Genomic DNA, 22,705 nt, shown 5'->3' with positions numbered 1-22,705 from the left:
TTAAAGAAAAATTGACTAAGTATTGGAAGTAGGTGTAGTCTAGGTAAAAGTAACTTTGAAAGGTGAAATCTCGTCGGTGTCTCACAATGCTCGCGGTGAACTTAAGTCACCACAACATAGGGTTGTGAAACTAGGTATACTAAAACATTACTTCATTGAAACTAGGCTTGGTCGATCGCTACTAAAACCAAATTAATAAGGAACTGTGAGATCTATCCAACCAATAATGAAAATTTAAACTAGTGCAATAATCCTAAACCATATATTTTGTAGATATAAATTTATATCGAGGCCAAACATTGGGATGATCATGACTTATTGCAAGCATTATCGGCATAAACGACTGTTTACAAATGATGGTTTGTAGCAACATCAATAAAAGTTAAACATTGTGCCTTAGACAGATTGTAAATTTACATATTGCAAGCACTTTGAAGAGAGAATGAACAAGAGAGCTTCATGCAAGTAGGAAACTATAGAAGAGGGTAGTTATTGGCAGCACCATAGAGAACTAAAAAGAGTATTATTGACAATAAACTTTAGCAAACCCCAATAAAACACTGTACATTAAACCAAATATAATAAACCCTAATAAAGAATCATAAACTAAACTAGATAAACTAAACCCTAGTAAAGCATTGTATGCCCAAAAAAAATTGTAAAGAAAGAGAATGAAGCCTGTTGTAACAATATTACTAGCAATAAACTCCAATCGGTATTCATTCCAATCGGTATTCATTCGACATATTTCATTTATACTCTCTATATCACCCCAAGCCGATTCCTAGGGAGGTAGGACATGTAAGTGGGAGGAGAAGAGAAGGAAAAACGAGACATTTGATTTTGTAGTTACACACAAAACGAGAGAGGAGGATTAATAATGAAGGAGATTTGGTCGATAAAATGATACCAGGTTTGGTGAGGCAGCCTTCGAAGCTCACTCCTAGATTTGATTTGATTTTTTTTAGTACATAACTGCATTCTCTCATGACGTCTTTCGCTTTGAATAGATACCTTCTTTTTGTTAATATTGTTACATTCCAAATTTTTTCTTTACTCGCACTCGATGAGGAATAAATAAACAAAATTGTTTTGACTGGGTATATTTCTATTTAGAGGTTGGGACTCCTGAAATTGGGTTAGTTTTGTTCACGATTCCACAAGATGTTTTTTTTAATGCAAATGGTTTATTATTTTAAATTATGCCTTACTGCATGTACATCTTTTTTATATATAATAGAAATTATTAAAAACCTGATATTTAAGTCTAAATGGTGCATTTATTTGGATTTTTTTCCATTCACATAAAATCAAAGTTGAATTGTCATCATAGTTAGCTCAAGGTTGTGGCTAGGCTTGAGTCTCTACCAGGTGAAATCTATTTGTTAGGTATAACTGCTTTTGAATCTTACTCTTACAATATATCTCGTAGTTATACTTTCATTTTACTTAGGATATATATGGGAGTTATACTTTCATCTTACTTGTTTTTAACCACAAAGGATGACACACGCTAATAACCTATATCCACAATAAATCCAAGATATTTGAATTTTTCATAATCAATTGCTTTTCTACCATGGATGGTATTTTTATTTTCTTTTCTTTTCTTTTTTTTGTTCAGAGGTGCTCAGTATGGAAGAGATATTATATGTCATGTTCTAATCTTGTCCTACCTTATTATGTAAACATTTTGAATAGGTCAAATTACATAAAAATAAAATAAATTAAACTAAAGTTAATAATTAAAACAAAATTGAGGTAAAATAGTCAATTTACTTTTTTAGGTTTTGGATTTTCACAACCCATGATTTCTCCCATGGTATTCTTAACCATAGCTTTTTCTATGGTATTAACCTATTTAAAGGCATAAAATTCCAATGAATTTCTCTTTTTTTCCAAAGAGAAAGATTTGGTTGGGGCTTTGAGTGTTATTTACCGATGCAAGGAAAAAAAGCCAGGAGGCCTATGGCATTGAGGGTTTTGAATTACCAAATTATAATTTTAATTTACCACCATCAGGCTCAGAAGATTATCTGTCATAATTTACCACCATCATGCTCAGAAGGAAGCTCTCAATAATGAACATCTCATCCACCTAGAAACTCTTCCCACCATTGTTTCTCATTGTGAATAATCTCCACTTTCATATGTTGTTGAGCTTCTCCAAATAAACATTTTTCACCAGAAACCTTAATTCTTAAAGTTTAAAAATTAGTATATTATGTATCAATTCTCTCAAAATGATACTTACGTTAGTGATAACATTGGACAATGGGTAAAATGTTGATTATTTTTTAATTAAATTCTGAGTTGTTCTTTTAGAATATTTTTAAGATATTAAAATTCAGGAGAAGTCATTTGTTTGTTTAGAAATTAATTTAATTGTGATCTCCATCAATTCACAATCTTGCAATTTTAACAGTAAGTAAAATACATAGATATGCATGTGTGTGATGAAATATCCTAAACTATTCTACTGAACCTATGCCTAAAATCGAAGTTTCAAATATTTTATGAAATGATGTCACAATTGTAGGTTCTGAATTACTAATTTGTAACTTTAATTTACCATCTTCATCCTCAGAAGATAAATTTACCATCATCATCATCATCAAAAGATTATCTACTGGAAGCTCTCATTAAGAAACATCTCATCGACTCCTAAACTCTTCCCATCATTTTTTTCATTAAACTATCTACCCCTTCATATGCTTTGAAGCTTCTCAAGGTAACCATTCTTCACATGAAACCCTAATTATTAGAGTTCGAAAATTATTATATTGCATATCGATTCTCTTAAAATGATACTTACATTCGTGATAACGTTGAACAATGGGTAATATGTTGATATTTTTTTGAGTTAAGATATTATAATTCAAGGAGAAGTCATTATGCAAAAAAATGTTTATTTAATTTTATGTGTTTAGACATTAATTTAATTGTGATGATTTGATACCAGTAAGTAAAATTAGTTAAAGTATATACTTTAAAAAAATCTTAAAATGTAGAAAAGTTAAATTACAAATTTAAATTCAATTACTACACAACTATAGAAGAGAATATGTTTCACATTTTAAATCAATAAAATGATTTAAAATATTTTTTAATATATAAATGAATATATTTTAAAGAAAAATTATGAAATTATTTTTAAATATAAAATGGAGAGAAATTTATGCACACATATCATAATAGCATTAATAAAAATAATAATTAAACCATCTTAGATCAATCTTAACTCTGGATCTACAAGTACTGAGAGGGATCAAATCTTTTTTCACTCTAAAAGAGGTTTGTATCTCAAGAGATTTGATCTCTCTTGACACTTGGTAGATCTGAAATTAAGATGAATCTAAACTGGTGTAATTTATAAAGACATATATAAATTTTTGGAACTCACTAAATGTAAAATTAAAGCATGGCTGTAATTGTAATTTTTTTGAAAAAATAGTATAAAATTTATCAATGATTAAACTTAAATGAGGGATAACTAAAAGTTTGAACATGCTCTTTGCAATGGAAAATATGTGGACTAGTAATTCTTGGAACAATGATAACAAATATAGAAGCATTTCAAGTCCTAAAAATAATTCCTTACTTTTATCAAATTCTACAAGTGTTATTCTCCATCAATCTTGGAATACCTAGGAACGGGTGGCAATAGTGAGCCTACAAAATCTCTTCAATATTAAAAAGAGTTATTTAGAGCTATTATTTTATTTGCATTTTACTTACGAAGGTATCTCCATCAATGATAGCTTAAATTTTGGGAGATTTTAAGTGAATATAAAACTTCAATTTTTCATTACAAAGTTAAAAGAAATATTTCAAAAGAAAAAAGTGATAATAACAATAAAAATAAAATTTTAAGGTGATATTTAAGCCATACACTAAATTGGTGTATGATGCCTCGTGCAGTAATCTCATTATAAAAATCTAAGGAGATGCACATACTCTACTTACTTCATACTTAAACTCACGACCTTTGAGAAAGAAACATATTTTATTAATATCAATAATTTATTAAAAAACATCATAATAAGTCCATGCCCATTTTCACAATAGTAAAATCCAACAATAAGAACAAAATTAATAATGAAATGCATACAGATGTATATTCATGATAAACTAAAATAACAAGTTTACAAAGTGCACTCATTGATAACTTACACGAGCATAGATCTATCTTAACTATGAATCTACTAAGCTCCAAGAGGGATGAGATCTCTCAAGATGCAAATAAATTTTTGAGTGAAAAATATGAGGAAATGTTTGCACCTCGAGATATTTCATTCCTCTCAGCACTTGATAGATCCAAAACTAAGATGTACCTATGTTGGTTCTTAATAATATTATTTATATCTATATAAATTTCACAACTCTATACAAATATTTTCTTATTTTTACTTTTATTAAAAGCCTATAATACATATAGTTTATTGTATTTATTGAATTTTTGTATACTTATTAATAAATTTAAATATGAAATTTTGATAGTTATGAATATGAATTATTATTTTAGCTACTATTTATTTATATATATTTTTTACATTTCTATATTAAAAATATTTTTATTTTTTTATTATACAATTATTAATTAGATTTATTAAGTTGTTATTTATTTATTAATTATATGTTCTGAAATATCTCTAGATTTAAACTTGTGGCTTTTGAGAAAGAAACACATATTCTTAACCTTTAAGCCTACTAAGAGTATACATAATATAAACTAAATATTAATATTAATATCTTATTAAAAAACATCTTAATGAAATGCATATGGATGTATATTCATGATAAACTAAAATAACAAGTTTACAAAGTTCCCTCATCAATAACCTTATCCCAACATAGATCTATCTTAACTCTAAATCTACCAAGCTCCGAGAGGAATGATATATCTCAAGATGCAAATCTCTTTTTTGAGTGCAAAACTTGAGGAAAGGTTTGCACCTCCAAAGATTTCATTTTTCTCAACACTTGGTAAATCCAGAGCTAAGAAGTACCTATGCTAGTTCTTAATAATATTATTTATATCTATATAAATTTCACATCTCTATACAAAACCCCATAATACATATAGTTACATATATGGGCATCAATTTTCCTTGGCATATATATATATATATATATATATATATATATATATATATATATATATATATATATATATATATATATATATATATATATATATATCATAAAGAAAAAGTTTATTGCAATTATTGAAATATTATATGTTTATTAATAAATTTAAATATGAAATTTTGATTGGGCCATTTCTCTAATTAACCTCATTATTGGACTTTTTTTAGTAGATCATACTTCCAATGCTACTTTCTCTTGAGCCTGAGATATAAAAGATTGTTTCCCCCCTTTCACTGGGTTATTGGCTAAGACATCCTTAACCCTCCCTTCCTCTAATAAAGAGGAGGTTTTATTTGTTTCAAGTTATACTTTTTCTCATATTCAGGTGAGTCATTTTGGTTAGCAGGGTCAATATGCCTTGGAAATGAAATAGGGACTCCATTCACCCCCTAGGGAACTCTAAAGGAGAGACTCCTATGACAAGCTTATGGAGGAAACTTAGGGGCATAAGTTGAAGGTTCATTGCACCGTGAGTCTCCTTACATGGAGAATCATCATCAAGACCATCTAACAAGAGTTTCTAAGGAGATGCCTAGGTATTCACTATCATTCCTTTATATCCAATCACCAAAACAAGTAAAGGAGCTAATTCTTCCAAACACATACCTTTATCTTGAGGAGACTTCAAAATATTAGTCAACTCCCTGTGATTAGCATTCTAGTTATCTTCAAATTCTGCAATAATATCTTTAGGTTCTAGTCCCTCCAGAGACTTTCTAAAGATTTTATCATTGCGGTATTCAAGTCAAATTTTTCAATACCAACCTCCATAGGAGAAATTATCTTTGTCAGTGAAGGACCCTTTAAAATGTTGGAAGTAGGTGATTTTTTACCCTAACTTTTTATTGAAAGGAAATGAGCAATATTTAGCTATATGACTTAGTTAATGGCATCTAAACATATTAAGGGGACACCATGACAATCAATATCAAAATTAACCATAGGTGAGCCCTTCTAAATCACCATTCCCAATACTAATCCATCTCCAAAATCAATTCCAACCATAATCTGAGTGACTGTCGTAATGTTAGTCTTAATAAAATTCATGTTTTCCTCCAAATAATGACCTAAAGAGTTTCCTATCTCTGTAAATACTCTGGAAAACCAATATTTGATATGTAAGCTAGGTAGACTTCACCATCGATGAAATGTCATCAATTGTTTCAAATTGTGAATTGAAGGAGAGAGGTTGACTTTTTTAACTGAGAAGCATCTATTTCCATAACGAAAAAGAAGACAATACATTTTCTACATTCCCCCATTGAAAGAATGGTGAAGGACAACCATCGTCTTGCAAGAAAAAATCTAGTTTGGAACCTAGCTTAATAATGTTCCCAAACCTTACCACTTAAGGACTTAATGTTGGCTTCATTAAAAAATCATCTAAAGATGCATCCTGCTATTATATGTTATATTATGTTAATAACCATATTGAGCTTAATATCACTACAAGGACTAACCTTTTTGTGTTATGAATTTTCTTGTCTTTTTCTTAATATTTGGGCCTCATAAGTCCTCAACAATGTGTTCAATTACAAGAATATGTTGATATATTTCATGAGCTAAGTCCTTCGATCCATACTTCATCACATATGGAGGGGACACATAGGGAGATAAGTCAAATATTGAGGGTTGCTACTTGGAATCCAATTCCCTTAACCGAATCATTTCTCATCCCTTCTCAGGAACCTTAGCCTTTTGCTTGGAATCCCCTAGGCTTACAAGGATGGATTGAGTGTTGCTTTGATCCAAAACAACCTCCTTTAATGTAGACAATGTTTTCACAATAATATTACTAGGTGATCTCTCCCTATACTACCCATTCGATGGAGGATATGGATGAAAATATAGACAAATATTTCCTACATAGCCTTATGTTGTCGTTATGACAAACACCCTCCAAAATTTGGTCTAACTTGAATTTTGGAGCCTACTGTGGATCTTGTGATCATTCGTTCCATAATCACTTTATGGTCGGTTGATAAGTATCAAAGTCACTTGCTCACACATGCTTAGTCTACAACAAATTCATGAGCGCACTCTTTTATGCAAGCTTGAACAGGAAAAGCACAAGTCCATCAAGGCAGTGCCTATGCAAATGTTCCACATGTGTCGACAGTTAGTGCACACTTTCATCAACAATCCCTCACTTTTCTTCCTATTGTTCTTTTATTCGGTGAGTTTGTGCAACTGTCACTTTTGCACACCTTTAATTTCATAAGTGTTTTCATGTTTAATACTATCACTTTTGCTTCTTTTCACTGTAATAAGTGTCTTTTTCATGTTATCTTTGTTCAAGCATGTGTTTTTTTCAATGTCATTCGCATTTTACAAGTGTCGTTTGCACTTTCCTCTTACTATCGCATATGTCATCTTTTGGCATGGCAAGTGTCACATATCACACAAATGTAGTTTTAGCTTGCTTCAAGGGGTAATATTGGTGCTAATGAGTCATGCTTATCATCTAGACATGTATCGCACTCATTCCCAAAGTTTAAAGCATTGTTGCACAAGTGTCGTCACTGTAGTCGCAAAGTGTACCTCTAGTGTCGCACTTGGGGAAAGTCGTCGCAATGTCATCGCATTGGGGGAGATTATATTGTTCATGTATTCTAAATGATCAATGTTGTATTTTCAATTATTCTAAGTGTGTGATCATGCTCAGATTTTGTCCTTTTCCACTTTGGCCTTAATGATCCCACACTTAGCCAAATCCAGAAAACTTCCCGACCAAGCAACCTAGCCTCACTTAGCCTTCCTAAACTACGCATTGTGTAGTCTTAGCCCTCAAGCTTAGACTTTACCTCTTAGCACTACGAAATGTAGAGTCCATGCCTTCCAGAATTGCATGTTGTGTAGTATTAATTCTCAGTCCCAATCCTTGAGCTCCAGAATTTCAAAGTCTCTGCCTTCAATTGGATTGCTCTGTGCACTACACAGTCTCATGAATAAGCCTTAGAATCGACCCCTTGAACTGAGAAAATTGTACAAGCCCTTGGCCTTTGTCCCTCTAGAACTATGCAGTGGAAAACCTCAAGCATCGAGCCTTCAACCTCGCCCCTTGAGCCCCTCTATTGTCCAGTTTTTTTTCCCTGACCTACCTAAATTGCACACAACACAGTCTCAAGGCTCATTCCTGGCCCTTGACCTCCTAATTTGCCCAATCCTTGAGCTAGTCTTGCAGTCTTACACCTGGTTCTATCTCAATTGGTGGTTGTCATGAAGCATGTTAGACTAGGGGTTTATTGGATTGATGGTGTCTCGTCATGAGTGGATTTCAATTGCAAGTATCATGTCATGTCCTAACAGGATAATGATGAAGGATATGAAGGAGGAGACCCTACTAGAAGACACCTTTATAGATGCAAAGACAAATTGATCAATCAAGCTAAGAAAAAGGGACACCATATTATGACAGCATCTATAAATCAAGACCACATTGAAGACTCCCTAATTTCAAGCCATATGAAGGAGGAAGAAGAAGAGAATGCACCATCTCTCAAGAAGACTCAAAGATAGCAAAAACAAGAATGGATTGACATTGTCATGTCATCATGCAGTCTTTATCATCAATGTCTTGTCACATCTTATCAAAGTGCCATGTCATCACTTGCCACATCATTTGTGGATTATGTAATTTTAATGTAAAGTGGAAGTCCAAGAGCCATGTATAGAATTTGAAAAGTCATGAAGGAGTTGAAAGGTCATAGAGAAGTCAAATAGTAATGAGGGTAGTCCAAGAGTCACAAGGGAGGTGAATAGTCACCCAATTTGTTATATATACACCCTCATAGCTCATGTAAAGGACTCTTCACCTTGGCTCCTCCTACCAGGTATTAGAGAGGAAGATAGTTCTTTTGGAGGAGCAAGTGGTTGCTTTAATGCTCCACTATTGGAGCTAGTGTTCTTCACTTACTGATGTATCTTAGAAATTTTTCTTAATTTCAAAGCTCATTAAGCCATCACACTTTCATGCATACGTCGTAAATATTGTAAGACTATTCTTTGAATGTTTGTGATGTATGTTGTTTTCATTTCTACTAAGGAAAATGAACTATTTCAGTGGATGTGGTACTTATCTTGTTGAAGTTGTGTTGTATGTGTTTTAACAATCATTTCTTCTATGTGAACTATTTCGTTGGTTGATCAACAATTCATTCATATGTATATGCTCGAGTGTCTTTACTAGATTATTATTATTACCCCTCCTTCAAAGGCTCACTTTTTCCTCCCTTTCAGTGAAATAACCTCGATACATTTTGTAGCTGAACATTTCATAATGCATTCCCACTTTTTCATCTGAAAGTACCAGTCCATTACTCTCTTATGCTAACCATTATAGCCAAGGAAATGCTCTACAAACATATGGTAGTCGGGCCTTATTTCTGGAATAACTCCCACACCAAATGGTGAAAAGTATAATTGGGACTTTTCATCTGGGATACCCTCTCGGTTGACGGATTTCCAGCCCCATCAACACCTTCATCATAGACAGAGTCTTTAAAGGTGGGAGAGTAAGAGGAAGTTTTTCCTAATCATAATGATGGGTCTTAGTTAATTTTATATGTTTATCAAAGCTATATCTTATGTTGAAAGAGGAGCAAGTTTACTCTTCAAGCCTAGGCTCAAGATCCTCCACCAACATCTTAGGCTTTTCATCCAATAAAACTTCTTCCAACTCATATAATGCCTGGTAACCTTTAATAACCAAATTATGCGATCCTAACATGTTGTAATTATCAATCTTCGAATAGAATATTCATATATTAACCTAGTTTTTGAGTGGTCCCTCTAACAAGCCCCATTGTAAGATGAGGTCATATTTGAAAGAGGGTTTTAGGTTGTGTCCTATCTGAACTACATTATTATTGGAACCATCATTTAGAAATTCAACAAATATCTCGTCCTTATGCATCACATTATTTGAACAATCAAACTCCTCCTCATAGCTATCCATGTTATGGAAAGGCTTACTTACAAACTTGCAAACTCATGATTTCACCAACTATGGGATTCCTACTAATCTGGTCACTATTACATAATGCTTGAACCGCTTTTCAATCTACGACATCATGTTCTCAAAATGGTAGGTATTTATATATCCATGCCTTGGAAATTATGAATGAAATAGTGTATTCATATAATCTTAGGTTTGGTATTTTTGCAATAAAAATTCTAAAAATTTACATTTGTCACTAAAAGAATAAGTTCTTAGAAACTATTGGTCAAATTCCAACCCATGGTATGAACAAACTTTGCCCTAGAATCCTGTAGTTTTGAGATTTATTTCTTCTAAAAGTTTACAATAAGTTTTACCTTAATCTCTTGAGCCATATTTCATTAATTAGAGTTTATCATTAGTATTCTAGTTTTCATTATAAGTGTATTTGAAAATAATTTTAGAGTTCCCAAAGCCACTCCCAACTTTCATGCATCGTTTCTATCTAAAATAGAATGGTGGCACACAATGCTACTATTACTTGGTTGGCATGCCACCTTCATGATATTTCACCATTATTGCAATTCTAAGAAGAATATAACATAACATAACATTGGCATTTTTGTTCTCAAGAGAGTCAAAGAATTTATAGGATTGTTAGGATATGTGTCATATTATATAGGATCTAGTAGATAAACTCAATCATGAATTTTAAATTTAGAAAGCTCCTCCTTTTAATATTACTCAAAGCCTTTTGTGATTACAATTGTTTATATAAATATAAATAGACATTTAGAATATTTAATAACTTATAATTGAGCTTACAAATGGTCTTGGAGAATGTAACACACCCCCTTGTCTAACTAGAGGTGGTTACTATGGTAACTCGACCCTAAAAGTGCAGTTATGAGAATGGGGTAAAAAAATGATTAAATATAAGAGAACTATGATGCAAGTTATACTTTCTTTCCTCAATGCAACATCGTGTCTTTATTGGTTTGAGTATGGGTATTATCCATAAAACCTGGGACTTTTACCATTTATCCTCATCCATGTTGACCTAAGACAGATTCTAATTACATAACTACAAATCATAATCAATGTTGAAAAAGATGTCTCTAAAACAAATATCCATAAAAGAAATAGTACCATATATGCTCTGTTGAGCATTCCATTTGTATTTGATATTATGAATATGGTTCTGACTTTGTAACTAGTCATTCAGAGCACTATAGAAAACTTGGTCTATGAGATTAACTTGACACATTCACTTTTCTCGTTGTAGTCTCTTAGAATTGTCATAAAAGTTATTTAACAGACTTTTTATTTTTATCTTATTATATTCCAGAATAACAACGAGCATAGATGGGTTTTTTCACATTTATTTAAAAAACCTACATTAATATAGTAATCTGGTAAAATATATCATGTTCTTTAACCAACTCTATAGAGGTTTTTCCCATTGGAATAACTTGGGGTTTTAAGACTACAAGTTTGGTGATATTTATGGGGAAATACATACTATACCTCTTGTTGATCTATAGATGGTGGACGTATGGCCTATTCATCTCATCAACATGGATGCTTACTACAAAATAAATCATTATGTTTATGCAATTTTCAACAAACTGAGTTTAGGTTTATTGTGCTCTATTTAGATTGGTTTCAAAGTTGGTGTGTTTGTTTGTAATGTTGAGATCATGTCCAGTAGAAAAATCAGTTACATTCTTTCCCTATAGCTTTGTGGTCAATACAACCAATCTCAAAAAATAATCAACAACACTTTGTTATACCAGCAAAATATCATACTCTAACTTTTAAATATGCAACTTGGCCCTCTATAGTTTTTTTTAATGCCAAGAAAAAGGCAAGCCATGACTGATTTCTTACTACTCATGCTATCTACATAAAAAAAATAGTAAACATATCGCTCCAACAGTAACTAATCACTCTCAGAGTCTTGCGGATGAATTACTTCACTGCGGGATGGTAATATCTGGCTAAAATGGAACTAAGAGATGGTTGCAAAAGGTATACCCTTTTCTCTATGAAGAAGATACAATATAACTAACTATTGTAACTATAGCCCAATTCCTCCAACAAGATTTTTTATTTGGTGTTGTTGGTAGATGTCAAAGCCCATGGGTTTGTACTAGTCAAAGGGGTTGACGACACCACTACACAGTCCTCTCACATACATGATTAAGCCATGAACCATTCAATGCTTAGTTGAAAACACAGATGAGTCTATGCCCAGACGTAAAAGGTTGTAGTCTAGGTCTACATTGAAAGAATCACCAGTAAATAAATGAAACATTGTAATTACTACACATCAAGGCAATCCAAAATGGATTTGGAATTAGGATTGTTGTCATTTTTGTGATTAAGTGATCAATAGAATTAACAAACATGAGAGATGCCACCGGTGAACTGAAGCAAGCATACAGAAATTGAATCACAGTAATGGGTGTTGCGGGAATTAATTAATTAGCTGAGAACTAAGCATGCAAACAAATAACCCTAAAAATGTAGCAATTACATAGCAAAACACAATCACAAGATCAACCATAAAACGAATATCTATTTTGGAAACTCAAATGGGAAAACCAACGTAGAATGGTTTTTTTCAACCTTCTTTTTCTCAGTAATATCAGAATTGAAAAGTGTTCTCCACAAAATATTTTTCTTATTAGTTGCATCTATCGTTTTATAATACCATCGGTTATATTAGAAATTGATGGTAAATATGAATTACTAGTGAAATATCATTTCCATGTAATCTAGTCAATAAATTATGAGACTATCGATGGTTCCCATTTCTTGATCTCCCTTTGAAGGCCCTACAAGAAGAATTGTTATCCACTTTCCTCAATTATGTGGAGCTTACACAAGGGGAAACATGAATATAGGAAATATGCATTGTTCCCAACACCCCATACTATATTTCATACATAGGACCATACACAACATATTATGAATGTGTGTTATATGAGCATGGCATACATAAAATCATAAAACCAATAATAGCATTTCAACATATGTAAGTAGTTGCAACACACTATATGTTCATCATACTAATAGAAACAACAATTCCCTATATAATTAACATGAGAGAAACACTTACCTCAAATGAATATAGGCAACTAAGCTAGGGGTAGTAACTCGCCTCCCAACCATAGATGAGTTGCAATCAGAAATCTTGTGCAGTTGTAACCCCCGAGCCAGATTTTAGGGCTTGAGAGGACTGCTCCACGGACCAGAACGATTCTACAAATTGGACTAGGGATCCCAAAAATTCTACACAACAATATCGAGCCCCTCTCTGCTTGTAGAGATCTCTTCAATCTCCATTTTAGGCACTACCAAAGTGGCCTTAAATGGAAGAATATTCTTAACAGTGTTTGAACCACTTCTTTGCCTATGAGTGTTGCCTTAGGGAGGATATGGGGGCCAGTATTTGAATTAGAACGTATAGATAAGGTCTGATGGATGTGTGATCAGAATCTTCGTGCTCTTCCACTCTCCTTCCTTTCCATTTGGCTCTTTATCTTTTGTCATAAGATGTTCAAACTCTACCTATTGGTAGTTAGTGTCCAATCTTGTCTAAATTATTTGGACCAATAAAAAATGTACCTTCTATCCTTTGTTTCCATATTTATGTGGTGATTGGCCTTGTCATCACTAGTTGGTTTTTTTGCATATGTCATCCAAGTCTTGCAAGTCAATCTTCCCAATACCACTTAACAGTTTTCCTCCTTGCTTGTCATTTGTCTCAAGCAAAATATCCTCCTCAGCCCTAGAATCAGTTTTCAAGTTTGGCTCAGCCCATGTGCCTATATTTTCCTTTCAAAATATTTACAACCTCTTCAAAGGTGAAAAGTGATTGGGGCTATCACAAACCCCTTCCCCTTGGGGGAACACCATCCTTGGTGTTTAATGATCATATACAATATAAAAATAATTGCTTAAAATACACAATACAGCTAATATGCAACTTTATATATACATCTCATTTCAGCTTTTACAATTGAATTTATATGCACAGTGGCTCACCGAGTCTCTCGGTACCATTACTTTATAAATTTAGCCATCTACTAATGTCCCTTTTTGCAGTCTTTTGGTGCTTGATGTATTCAATCCAATTTGGAATGTTCCCTTTCTTTGGAGTGTTTCTTGCCTCCAATGTCTATCATTACTATCCTTGTGCTCCTTGTTCCTTTAGCAAACATTTATTGGCTCATTATTTCTAGGCACATCCCCACTGTGCTTTTGATTCCAATCAGTTATGCTTGTAACCATTCAAAACAAATTTAATTCATGGCCTTCCCTTCTATGCTTCCCAGTCCCTCAGGCAATCCGGTCACTCCCCTTTTGTGCAGTCACTCACCTTCCAAGTTTAGGTATCCCCTTCTATACTTATTAGTCCCTCAAGTGACCCATTCCTTGGAAAGGCTTCCTCACATTGGAAGGGTCTCAAAACAAAGGCACATCCCTACCTGAATACTACCATATCGGTCATAACATGCTTATGGAAATCAGTTGGCACCATTGGTGCTAGTGTCCCACAATGGCCCTTTTCCTTAAATCTTTGGCTTTTGTACATTGTTGTTATTCTGCCTTGTGGTTAGATTTGTTAATCTAAACTAAGTAATATCATGCCTAGTCCTCCATCATAGACACACAAATCTCATGAGACTCGTCATAAGAAAATGAAATAATTTTAAATCATACCTTATTAGCAGTTTATTCTTGCAATGAATCTTGGAATTTTACCATAATTCCTATCACAACAAAACCAAGCTAGTTCATAAACCAAATCATCATAATTTAAAATATCACATCAGGTTAGCTCAAAACCCAAACTATCATAAATAAAAGTACTAAAGCATGTTCATGATTTAAAATTCAGAGATTAATAAAGTATTGGTACTTACCTTGATTTTGATTGCTTTCTCTTTTCTCGTACACACACGGGGTAAATTTCCTATCCTAACAAGCACCCAGTGCCTTCTCTTCAATGATCCACCAATGGTGGACACATGGGATATATATATAAGACCATTCGCTACCCCGTGAATATGGGCACTACCACACCAGGTAGTCTTCTATTGATAGGAAACAAGTTTATTCCACACCTCATAGGTTGAGACAGTCCCATATCTGCCCATCCTAAAAATAGGCCCAGACATTCCCATTCTTGTTCATCCTAAACCTTTACACAACATATACACATACATTTGTGGCACAATGCAATGTACACATAACATGATTCCACGTACACATAGCACAAGCATGCATATAACATGGTACAACATATACACATTTACACATGTATAACACATGCACATATACACGTGACTCAACACATTATCACATCGAGTCCAGAGACCACACCGTCTATATTCATGTGAACCACGTCATACTATTAATCTAGGTTGTCATTGATGTCAATAGTTAATCGTTGATATAGTAGTGACTGGATGGCAAATATTATTGAAGATGCAAGAAGATGACTACAACTCTTGTTTAAGTTGATGAAGTGTCAATCATGCTTCTTGATGACATGTCTATGATAAAAGACTACATAATGACTTATGTGGAACATAAACATGATGACATGCCCTACCTCCAATGATCTTCATGATGACACCACATGATGACAAACCTCCAATATGTTGAAGGAAACAAGGTGATGAAGAAGGCAATCAAGGACATGATGACACCACATGATGATAAACCTCCAATAATGTTGGAGACAAGGTGATGAAGAAGGCAAGAATGATGATGAACCTACATTGAAGAAGGCAAGGACATAATAATGATGACCCTATGAAGACAAGGACATGACAAGGACAAGATTACTAATAAAGGAATCACCATGAAGAAGCCCTACACTTTATTTCTACACTCATAAAGGACCAGTCACATTAAAAATTATTTTTCACCTCCTTAGAAGCAGAATATCACCATGAGACCTTCACCATCTTAAAGAGCATAATTTTTCCTTTCCAACGAGCTATTACTCAGCCCGAAACTCCAAGCGGTTTGGGAGAAATGAATTTTTGAAGTTAAGTTATTAATTCTGGACATGGATCCGACCTGTGCTAGAGTCCTCATGTCGGCCTACCTATAGAGACATGCCTATTCATTTAGCATGACATAAACCCTATATATTAGGCCTCCGACTTCATTCTTTCACTATAATTTTCGGTCAAGATTTCAAAGAATATACAAAACAACAAGAAGAGTTCACAACTCGTGAACTAAGAAGGTCGAGGAGGAGAGTTTAGGTTAAATTTATGATTGGGTTATCTTAAAGATCTTGGACCTACAGAAGTTAAAACCTCAGAACCTTACCTATGAACTCAGATTGGTGATCAGTGTTGGAGACTCGTTGAAATATTTTTGTGAAGGCCTCGAGCTCAGACCTGAGCATATCTATGACAAGAGAACAGATGGACTAGATCAAAACCTCAGACCTAAGGGACAGTCTACTATGGAGTGCTCAAATTAGTTGTAGAGGCTCAGACTGGCAGTGACACTTGTCTATAGCTCGGATTTGTGATAAGTCTTCTTCTGGAGCTTAAACGTTGAAGAAGGACACTTAGACAGTCAACCCTCTAGTTCAGAATAGTGTTGTGGAGAAGCTCGAAGGTGCTCAGACCTGTGGTTGTCCTGTGGTGGATTGAAGGCTTAGTTTTAAGCTCAGACAGACCTATTGGAAGCTCATTAAAGCTCACACCTGTGGATAGTTACAGTGGAAGGCTCGGATTTGTGGACAGTGACATGTGAGGGCTCATACATGTGATCAGTCACCTTGGAGGCTCATTTTTAGGGCTCGGTGTTATAACCTGACAAAGTGATCCAAATTTTGGTTGGCGTACATCACTTCGGTCATCAAGGTTTGGGTATCTCTGCTTGGAAGTATATTTTGGACCATCACTGTGGTGCAGAATAATAATTGGTGCAATAACCCACACTGTAGAATCTCGGTTATTTGACCATGGTGTAAGATCCTTGACTGTGATATGAAATAACTCGCATTAAGGTGCAATTTCAGTTGCTCGACTACATTCAGCATTGGGCATAGTTTTGGAGCTCGGAACAATGTGAAGACCTCACCTCAGACTTCAGTTTTGGACCTGTTAACACTCCAGGAAACTCTCCTAGGTTGTAGCTCAGAGATGCCTGGTAACATATAAATCTTCAATATCATTCTCTGAACTATTGGAATGGATTGGGGTTTGGATCAAGTCAGATGACTGTTTCAACTCTGTTTTCACTCAAGACATGCATGAACACCCTCATCTTGACAAGGATTTCGACCACTAATCCTCAATATTTTATAGATTCAATGAATAGATGGAGAATCCTGACTGTACCAGCAGATACATACATAAACACATATGAATGGCTAGCTACAGAAAGTAAATGAAGCTTGCAAATCTAATTTATCAATGCAGAGATAAGATGACAGTTATCTGGCATTAGACACAAAAGAAAACATGAATAACCTATTCAAGTGCAAGCTTAGGACAGAGGAGAAGATGGAAATTGAACATGTAACAACAAAAGAAGCTTGTATTACTGGAATGAAGATGAGATGTTGGGAGGAACAGAGTATCCACAGTCTCCAAAAGTTGAACCCCTATTACTTCGAACTTTCAACCATTTATAGGATTTTTACAATACTCTCAAACTCTCTGAGGCTCTAGATGTCTTAATCTATCCCCTATGTCTTCTAACTACTTGATTCCATAACTAGACAAACATGAGCTCAGAGAGCTCTATTTCTAACAAACACGGTAATCAAATTTTGGTAATTTCGCTGCGCTGTTAGGTGGTTCGCTCATGCCAACAATGTTCCATGATCATTTCTGTTGGTTCAACTGCATCATGCTGTTGTTTTTTTCCCTTTTGGCCATGCATTCTGTTATTCCAATTCAACTATCCGATTGTCAAAAACACTGACAAAGCCAACAAATTTCCTCCCCGGGTGACTGGTGGGAAGTGGGGTACGGGGGCAGTGGAATCAGGAGGAATGGGTGGAGGAGATCAATCACCAGAGGCTTGAAGTCGTGGCGGGAGTGGAATAAGCCCAAGCCGTCAGATCTTAGATGAGTAGATCGAATAGCTATCGGGAGGAGGAGGTGCTCGAAGGATAATGCCCAGGAGCAGTTTACTCAAGCGGAAATGGTTTATATTAGGTGGTAAGTGGTAAAGGTCGGAGCCCGCCCGATTCCATTCATCGAGCGTTATGTAGCAGCGAAGGAGAGAGAGGAAACCGCTTTATCGAGTGGGTATCCCTCTCTCTTGTTGCCCAAGCGATATGCGCGATAGCCGTTAGATCTGGCAAAAATGATCTAACGATGGTGATTGATCGAAGCGGGTGAGCGTATAACGTTGGTCGAATGAAGTGTGGACCGTCAGATCAGTGGGAAGGTCGATGAAGAGGGACATGAAGGTATGGGATGACCTTGAGAAATGTGCAAAGGGGCGCATATGGACGGAAAGGTAAGGTTTTCGGGGTTTTTGCGCATTAGTGCATGTTTTCATGCACTCTCAAAAATAATAATACATAGGGGGGGCAAAAATGGATTAATTCACATAGGGCCAAGGCGAAAGTGAGTTTTGTTATGATGTGAGGGTTGGGTTAGGACATGAGTGAACGTGGATGGGAGTGGATGAGTGAGAAATGTGAGGTGATGGATCGTATGGGAACCTCTCCATGACAGCAGAATAGACCATTTCCCTCCTTTAGTCTTCAAAATAGTGGCAGTGCACCTCAGGGCTGACACTGGCTCCTTCTGGGGATGAAAGCCTCCCTGTGATGTTTCAAGAACTACAGACTACTGCTTGTCCAGTAACAACCAAAACAAACCTATCTCCTGGTGTTCCATTGGGCATGGAGTTTATTTGCATAGAAAACAAAAACTGAAAAAACCTATTACAATATTAAGGCCTTAAAGCCTCATATGAAGTAAAGTTTCAAAAACCACCCATTGACTGGGCCATCAAAAACACCTTCCCCCTCCAAATTGTGCAGAATGAAAGTATTGTTCATCTGAACTTGAGCAATGACAAACAGTCCTATCCATAAGGCATCAAATTTACCATGGTTTCCCTTCTTTTCCTTCAATGCATCCCATTTGAGAACCCAGTCACCAACCTGAAAACTATCCATTTTTGCCTTTCTATCAAAGGTTTCTTTGATATTCTTCTGATGAATTCTTGACTTCTCAACCAGTTGTTCTCTGATCTACTGTAATTCAACCAAGTTACTCATTCTCCTTGCCATGTCATTCTCTTCATCTTGTTCTTCTTGTAATAATTTGGCCACAGGGAGAATCAGCTGGATAGGAAAAATGGCATCAGCGCCATAAAACAGCTCAAATGGAGAATTTCCTATGGACTTATTGTTGGTAACTTTGTCAACCCACAGTGCGAACTTCAACTTGGAATCCCAACTCTTTTTGTTGCCCTCCAACAGCTTTTTGATTATCCTTACAAGACTCTTGTTAGATGATTCTACCAAGCCATTGCCTTGAGGATAATATGAGGTAGAATGCACCAATTGAATGCCCATGGATTCACACATGTCCACCAATTCTTCTGCCCTGAAAGTTGTTGCATTATCAGTGACTAGTTTGGTTGGGCAACCAAATCTAGTGAAAATATTCTCATTCAAGAACTTTATGATAACCTGATGATTAGCATTTTTAGTGGGTATAGCCTCAATCCATTTGGTGAAATAATCAGTGGCTACCAAGATCCATTTGTGCTGGCCACTGGAATGTGGATTGATCTCACCTATGAAGTCCAAGCCCCACTGCTGGAAGGGACCATTGGTGTGTACTGGCTTCAAGGGCAGAGATTTTAGCTGTTGTCTTCCTACAAACCTCTAACATTTGTCACAAGACTTCACAAAAGAAAACACATCAGAGAACAGAGTAGGCCAATAATACCCAACTCTCAAGATCTTGTGGGCTATGGTTTTCCAATAATGATGCCCTCCACAGATGCTAGAATGGAACTGGTGCATGACTTCCACAAATTGTCCTTTGTCTAGACATCTCAAGAGGATCCCTGATGGGTCTCTCCAATAAAGCAGGTTTTTATTAATGTAGAATTTGGCTGATCTGAGCTTAATGGACAGGGCTTGACTTGATCTATTCCATGAAGGGACTTCTAGCTTCTGCAAAAAAAGAACTACACTGGAATACGATTCATAAGTGGCTATATTTTCAGCCAAAGACTGATTCTACTCTTGCTCTTCTGCTGCTTCCTTTGTCCGCTCACCACCTGAATTTGAACCCATGCAATTGATGTGTAACAAACTGTAATTTTCCTCAGCCATAAGCTTAGCCAAGTCCTATCCTTTGACAAGCTTGGTGGGCTTCACCTCTATGTTGAACTCTATGAATTTTGCAATCCATTTATCTCTCTTTCAATCAATATCTGGTTGAGTTAGGACATCTTTTACTGAGGTTGAAGGTACATATGCAACCACTTTGGAATGCAGAATATAAATTCTGAATTCCTTTAAAGATTTTATGAGAGCATAAGCTTGTTTTTCAATAAGGTCATATCTTAGTTCAACATTTCTCAGAGTTTTGCTGAAAAAGGCCATAGGGTGCTCTACACCTTCATCATTTTTCTGCAATAGAACTGTTGCAAGTGTATCATAAGAGGCAAAAGAGAAGATATAAAACTCCCTGGTATAATCTAGACTGATTAGAGTGGGAGCTTCCATGATAGCTTGTTTGATGGCTTCAAAAGAGCTTCTTGCACCATCTGTCCATTTTATTTCTGATCCTTTCTTCAGCATGGAAGTGATGTGCTTCACTAGCTCTGCAAAGTTTGGAATAAACCTCCTGACAAAGTTAATCTTACCCAGGAAATATTGAATGTCCCTTTTGGCCTTGGGATGGACAATGTCTGAATTGCTTGAACCCTTGCTGGATTAATCTTCACACATTCAGGAAAAACAATATGTCCCAGAATTTTTCCTTCTTCTAGAGAAAACTGTGACTTCTTTGGGTTCACAGAAATTCCATATCGTCTGCACTTTAGAAACACCTTCTTCAAACGCTGCAAATGGTCCTTGTGACTGCTGAAAAAGACTGTTATGTCATCAAGGTAAATAAGGACAAACTTTTCCTTCTCTCCCACAAAGGCTATGTCCATGGCCCTCTAAAAAGTAGCCCCAGCATTCATCAGTCCAAAAGGCATCTTGGAGTACATGAAAGTGCCCCAAGGAGTAGTGAAGGCGGTCTTTTCCTGATCTTTTGGATGTACAACAACCTGATTGTAACCTAAAAATCCATCTAAGAAAGACATGACTCTAGCCCCTGAAACTTTTTGCAGCAAGTGTTCCATCTTAGGCAGGGGGTAGTTGTCTTTTTTAGAGCATTTGTTCAAATTCGTGAAGTCAACACAAAACCTAATTTCTCCATTCTTCTTTTTTAATACTACAAGGTTAGCTATCCACTTTGAATACCTTATGGGAACTATGATCTTGGCATCCAACAGCTTCTTGATTTCCTTTTCAATCAAAGGCAATAAGAGAGGACTGATAGGTCTTAATTTCTACTTAAAAGGGATGGTGTTCTTCTCCAATGGAATCTTATGCTGAATGATGTTGGTGTCATAGGTCCTAAGATCACTGTACTCCCAAGAAAAAATCTCAATAAATTGTTTCATCAGGGTGAAATACTCGGAACTTTGGGCAAAAGACAAGTGAGTGGACAGATTTATGTACTTTGGATGGGTTGGACTCCCTACATTATGTCTATGAACAGCAGACTCGTTTTCTTTTTTGGTGGGCTTATAAGGTACATCATTATGATTAAACAACTTCTCTAGGGGCACCAATTGGACTGGTTGCATTCTTCAATGGTTTTGTTTTCTTGGTCAATGTGCATTTTAGAAAATTCATCAATGACTTGTAAAAACCTATTAATTTCATCATCATCTTCAAAAACTTTCCAGTATTTGACATTGTCAGGCAGAGATGGTCTATATTTCACTTGAACTTCATAAGTCAATTAGAAGGCAAAGGAGGAATAAACGTGCTAGCAGACATAGCAGGGAATCAGCAATATGGTTCTTCACTCTAGGGATGTAAGAAATGTTGAAACTATTAAAAGAACCCTTGAGCTTCCATACCTCATCTCCGTATTCTTTCAACCTTAGATGCTTTGCTTGGAAAGTTTTGTTCACCTGCTGAATGATAAGGTTTGCATATCCAAACACCTTCAGACCCTTGATGCCCATTTCTTTAGCAACATTTAAGCCCAATATCAAGGCTTCATACTCTGCTATGTTATTTGTGACCTAAAAAGTTAACTTGAAAGATAAATGAATGCATTCTTATGTGGGGGACACAAGGACTACACCTGCCCCTGCAACTTCCTTAGAGCAAGCTCCATCAAATAACATGTCCCAAATTTGTGGGCCTTCTTCCTCTGTGATCTGGAAAACCGGTTTCCTAAGCTGCATGGAGGCCAACTGGGATTCTTCAATCTAAAGAATACAGGCTCCAAAATCAGTGTCGACAACATAGATGGGATGATTAGTGGGATTCCTTTCATCACTGATGATATAAGCCAACTG

This window comes from Pinus tabuliformis, chromosome 9 (assembly GCF_031772625.1).
Source record: "Pinus tabuliformis cultivar Carrire ecotype Pingquan chromosome 9, CPIR1, whole genome shotgun sequence".
Taxonomy (NCBI): Eukaryota; Viridiplantae; Streptophyta; class Pinopsida; order Pinales; family Pinaceae; genus Pinus; species Pinus tabuliformis.
Note: the sequence above shows the minus strand (reverse complement) of the source record.